Genomic DNA, 6,000 nt, shown 5'->3' on the forward strand with positions numbered 1-6,000 from the left:
GCCGCCTGCCCCCGACCTTCTGCTACGTCCGACTTTGCTTCTGCCTACTCCCTTGTACCGCGCCTATCTTCAGCAGCCAGAGAGGTGAGCCGTTGCTGGTGGATACGACCTGGTCACTACCGCCGCAGCAAGACCATCCCGCTTTGCGGCGGGCTCTGGTGAAAACCAGTAGTGTCTTAGAACCGGTCCACTAGCACGGTCCTCGCTATCCCTCTCTGGCACAGAGGATCCACCTCCTGCCAGCCGGCATCGTGACAAGCCAGACTGTGTCTGCATGGTTTCCTGCACCATGTGCATCTTACATAGGTCATCTGTATCTGCAGCTCTGGTGCCTTCTACGGTGTGCCGTCTGTAGCACCGTTACGGGGTAGGATGTAGGCATTTTCTGCAGGTTCATTGGGCCTTCGCAGAAACAGCTATCACTGTTCCCCTTTCACAGAGGGCGTGCCGTTGGTCTGCTACCAGCATCGTTCTGGCACACCGGTAGGTGCTCCATCTGTTTCACTACCGCCGGCCACCTGCTCTATATCTGCTGTTTTGCATGGCTGCTGTCCTGGTTCCCCATTGCCAGTTCCAGTTCCCATGTCTGGTCACTCCGGTATTCCGGGATACACTTTTCTGGATGTTCAGGTCCTTGTCCTGCTGATTTACTTCCTTCTCCTTCGTGATCCAGGTATTCCCGGCACAGAGGGTGTTCAGGTCATCTGGATTTCGCCAGTCTGGTCAACTTGACCCTATGCGTGGACGTCGTTCCCTCTTTGAGCTTTTTACCGCTGTTTCGGCTCTTTTTCATACTCTGGGTCAGCTCTTCCTCCCCGGTTCTTGCGGTAACCCTGAGACGGTGATCTGGAACCTGAAGCTTGTCAGTCCGGATCATCGGTTAGATTCATCAAGTCTCTCAGGATGGTTTTGTCTCTGTTCCTTTTTCTTTTCCAGAAGTTTCTGGTCTCCATTTTCCACATGCTAGCCTTCTTCCTGGGTTATGTTGATCTCCCTGGCGTTTTCTCGCCATGTTCTCTTCAGTCGGCTGGATGGGGTTCTCTCCCCCCCCCCCCCCCCTTTTTCTCTGTGTTTACCTACCGGGCTAGTCCTCTGTCTGGTTCCGTAGTTTCCTTGGAATTGGTTTCCTCTATCCTTCCAGGATGGTTACGGCCCATCGGGCCTCTGGGACGTCCTTTTTTCATTTCTCTCTGCGGATTTCCGGTCTCTTCATTTTGGCTTCCTGGCCCTTCTCCATGGGTGGTGGTTCTTCCAGGCGCTCAGTTTCCAGGCCCCGGTTATCTCTTGGCTGAGGGTCTCGCCAGCAAGCCTTGCAGTTGCATGGGGTTCAGTCTCTGGACTGTGTTCCTTTCTCTGGCATTTTTTTCCCACCCCAGGGTCTGCTTTGGTACGTACTATTAGTGTCTGTGTCCCCCAATGAAGAGCGACCGAGAAAAGGAGATTTTTTTTTTTTGTACTTACCGTAAAATCTCTTTCTCGTAGCTTTCATGGGGGACACAGCACCACCCCTTTTCTTCATTACTGGTCCGGATAATCTTTTCCGGTTCTTAATCTTTTATCCGGGATTCCTTTCTAGGGTCCTTCGGACATATCTCTTGTTGGCTTCTCCTACTGCTTTGTGACAAAATTGATTACCTCACTTCCAGTGGGCGGGTATATCCTGCTAGGCATGAGCTGACTTATTTTCCTAGTGTCAGCGCCTTCAAGTGGCAAGAGCATATACCCATCAGTGTCTGTGTCCCCCAATGAAACCTACGAGAAAGAGATTTTACAGTGAGTACAAAAAAAATCTCCTTTTCTTTTCTTTCCTTTGGACGTAAGGTCCTTCAGGTGGTAGTCCCGCCCTGATTGGTTACTATTCTAAGTCTTCAGGGATGCTATCATGAGTGATTAGGTAAAGATAGATTACTTACCAGGTAATCTGTTTTTCATTAGCTCATGACAGCATCCCTCATTTATCCTACCCTAAAAAGAAAAAAAAGTTTTTTTTTTAATGATGTTTAATGAATCTAGAGAATGAAAATAATTTTCTGTTTATTGGCTCCTTTGGAGTACTTTACTTTGAACTGAGGTGTGGAGAGGAGTGTCCCTTTATGTTCCCAGGTTTCCTGTCCTGCGGTGGGAGGTCCTCCCCAGGGGTGCTGTCATGAGCTAATGAAAAACAGACCACCCAGTATGTAATCTATCTTTTGAAAAAAAAGACGCACCAGAAAACGTTGTACAAAAAACGACCAAGGATGGCGGGAAGCAAATATAACAAAAAGACATTGCAGAGGGATTGTCAGAAATGGAACTAAGGCATAATAATGTCATAAATGTATCCTCCTATATTGATGGTTACCAGTCTGAGGGTCTCTCAAAAGGAATAATATTTTAATGTTTTCAGTACCAACAAAAATGGCAACCATTTCGCTAAAGCTTTGACTATTAAAAAAATAAATTAAAAAAAATCCCACCTGCTCTCAGTTCAGACTGGACGGTAAGTAACATCCTTTATGACACTATATCTGTAGTTGAGGCCATAAGTGTACAAGATCACATAGAAATGAATTATTGTCTTTACAACAGGGAGATATGTTTTATGGTAATGATAGGGTTGAGGAAGTTAAAGTAAACCCGTCATATCGTTTGACTTTTCAAGATAAGCTGCCCTGTGCGTGTACATGAGGAGCAGCACTATATATGGCCATTATATAACATGTAAAATGTATTTTTTAGCCGATTTATGCCTTGCAGGCTTCATGTATAATTTGCAGTTCTCCCAGAGCTGGTGGGCGGAGCTCCCTCCTGCCCTCTCCATAGACATGTATTGGCGTGTCTTGCAGACACAGGAGAAAGCTGAGCTAATTTTCACAGGGAAATACAGCCTCACAGGAGAGGAGAGAGAGGGAGGTATCTTGATAAAAGGAGAAAAAAAGGTATTTTTGTCTAATAACATATATTACAAAGTTTCTCATATTCACTATTGGTCTGTGCAAAGTTTGATGAAATGACACAGCATCTATTTAGAGGGAATGTGATCAGTATTACTCGCACTAACCTATTGGTATAGGCCTGTAGTGCTGGTGACTCTGATGAAAATGATACTTACCGATCCCCGATCTGTGCCTCTGTTCAGATGATATTCTTTTTTTCCTATCAGGCTGTTTGTGCACATTTCCAAGCCTCCTGTGCGCGGTGCGTCTATCTTTAATCATCATAGGAAGCGCTTCTTCCCCCTGTGCTAAGGCTTCGATGCTGTAAAATGAAGCATAACGCCTCTCCTCTTTGAAATCTTGCTTGCAAGAAGAGAGATTCCATTTCATGCCTCCTGTGACCAGCTATGCATGCGGAGGAGAGGGGTGAAGCTGCAGAGTGGAGCTCCATTCTGCAGTATAGAGCCTCAGGACAGGGGTAGGAAGCACTTTATATGAAGATTCAAGCCAAACGTCAACATGCACGGGGGGGGGGGGGGGGGGCTTGGTAATGCACCCCTCCACCAAGCTCCTGATATAAATAAAAAGAATATCGCGATAACAAAGGCACGGATCAGGGATCAGTAAGTATAATTTTCATCAGTGTCCCCAGCACTGCAAGCCCATACATGTAGGTTGGTGTAGGTGATACAGATGACAGATTCCCTTTAATGTTGAGAATCCATATTTTTACCCTAGTCCTTCACGACCACCAGTCCTGGATACATTTTAGGATCCGGTACGTAGGGACTTTGTTAAAGGGGTACGCCACCCCTAGACATCATATTCACCAATCCAAAAGGATAGGGGATAAGATGTCTGATTGCGGAGGTCCCGCTGCTGGGGACCCCCCAATCTCTGCTGCGGCACCCCAGACATCCAGTGCACAGAGTGAACTTTGCTCCGTGCCAGATGACTGGCGATGCGGGCCAGAGGCTCGTGACGTCATGGCCGCGTCCTACTCGTGATGTCATGGCCACGCCCCCTCAATGCATATCTATGGGAAGGGGGTGTGACGGCTGTCACGCCCCCTCCCATAGACTTGCATTGAAAGGGGCGTGGCCATGACATCACGTGCAGGGCGCCACTGGGAAATCACGAGCCTCTGGCGCTGCACCCGACGCTCTAAACAAATGCTGGGTGCAGCAGGGAGATCGCGGGGGGTCCCCAGCGGCAGGAAGTACCCCTTTTAAAGTGATTGCCCACAGGATAGCGGATAATTAGCAGATAAGTACGACTGCTGAGCCAGAACGGGACCCCGGCTCTCAATGAGGAGCGTGTTTGGTAGACAGCACACACTCCATTAATTTCTATAGAAGCTCCGAAGGGACACAAGTATAGCATTTAGGCATCACCAATACTCCCACAGAAGGGAATGGAGCATGTCCCGTCCACTGCACACGCTCCTCGTTGAGAGCCGTGTTTGGACCCTCCCTGTGATCAGCTACTTATCCCCTATCCTGTGTATAGGGGATAAGTTACTTTTTGCTGGACAATCCCTTTAATCTTCATCATTCTATGAAAGTTAAACAATGGCCAAGTAATCTAAACAAACACCAAAGAGAATAACTCTGACAGTCAGGATGGCGGAGAAGGGTGGTTCAGTGGTTGTGTTAGATATTGGTTTATATTTGAAGCTAAATGAAGACATGCTTGCGGATGATCTGATAAACCGTAACCTTCCCACTGACCCCACCCTTGTTAAGCAAAAAAAAATTGTTCTCACTTGTAGAGGAAGGTGCGTCTCTGGGAATTTTTTTCCAACTGCAGATCATATTTGTTTCAACACCCTATGTGTCCTATTTTTTCCTTCATTGCCTAAACTTCACAAGGACCAATACCTGCCGCCACACAGGCCGATGGTTGCGGGAATCGGTTCCTTATTGGAAGAACTGTGAGTGGGAGGATAGACCGCTACAGCCCATTGTCCACTTATGTCCAGGATATTTAAAAGACACATAGAAACATAGAATAAGTCGGTAGATAAGAACCATTTGGTCCATCTAGTCTGCCCAATATTCTGAAGCCTATCAATAGTCCCTGGCCCTGTCTTATATGAAGGATAGCCTTATACCTATCCCTATATTATATGAAGGATAGCCTGATGCCTATCTCTATCTTATATGAAGGATAGCCTTATACCTATCCCAATCTTTTATATGAAGGATAGCCTTATACCTATCCCTATCTTATATGAAGGATAGCCTTATACCTATCCCTATGTTATATGAAGGATAGCCTTATACCTATTCCTGTCTTATATGAAGGATAGCCTTATACCTATCCCTATCTTATATGAAGGATAGCCTTATACCTATCCCTATATTATATGAAGGATAGCCTGATGCCTATCTCTATCTTATATGAAGAATAGCCTTATACCTATCCCTATCTTATATGAAGGATAGCCTTATACCTATCCCTATCTTATATGAAGGATAGCCTTATACCTATCCCTATCTTATATGAAGGATAGCCTTATACCTATCCCTATGTTATATGAAGGATAGCATTATACCTATCCCTATGTTATATGAAGGATAGCCTTATACCTATCTCTGTTATATGAAGGATAGCCTTATGCCTATCTCTATCTTATATGAAGGATAGCCTTATACCTATCTCTATCTTATATGAAGGATAGCATTATGCTTATCCCATGCATGTTTAAACTCCTTCACTGTATTTGCAGCGACCACTTCTGCAGGAAGGCTATTCCATGCATCCACTACTCTCTCTGTAAAGTAATACTTCCTGATATTACTGCAGACACCTTTGCCCCTCTAATTTAAAACTATGTCCTCTTGTAACACCAAACGTGTTCTTGCTACATTGGGGAAGTTTACATGAAGAGTATTTGTGGCTAACATGTGACATCTAGTCACTCTACACTAGAGCACTGCATTGGGATTGGGGTCCCGCGGGATCCAATAAAAATTTGCCAGTGCGGGCAGTAATGAGGTTGTTGCGGGTGGGAACAGGCAGTCACAGAACATTCAGCTGGTCCTGCAAAATCCCGGGCTGTCTCGAAAACCTCTGAAATGCC

General features: G+C 45.9%; 2 protein-coding genes across 4 annotated transcripts in view; one reads left to right on the forward strand and one right to left on the reverse strand.

Annotated features, from left to right (window-relative positions):
- Window positions 1-6,000, reverse strand: part of SPA17 (sperm autoantigenic protein 17) — a 138,282-nt gene that overhangs the window by 104,644 nt on the left and 27,638 nt on the right. The gene's annotated exons all lie outside the window — the stretch shown is intronic.
- Window positions 1-6,000, forward strand: part of SIAE (sialic acid acetylesterase) — a 31,094-nt gene that overhangs the window by 18,661 nt on the left and 6,433 nt on the right. The window lies entirely within an intron of this gene.

The sequence above is a fragment of the Hyla sarda genome, chromosome 10, assembly GCF_029499605.1.
Source record: "Hyla sarda isolate aHylSar1 chromosome 10, aHylSar1.hap1, whole genome shotgun sequence".
NCBI lineage: Eukaryota > Metazoa > Chordata > Amphibia > Anura > Hylidae > Hyla > Hyla sarda.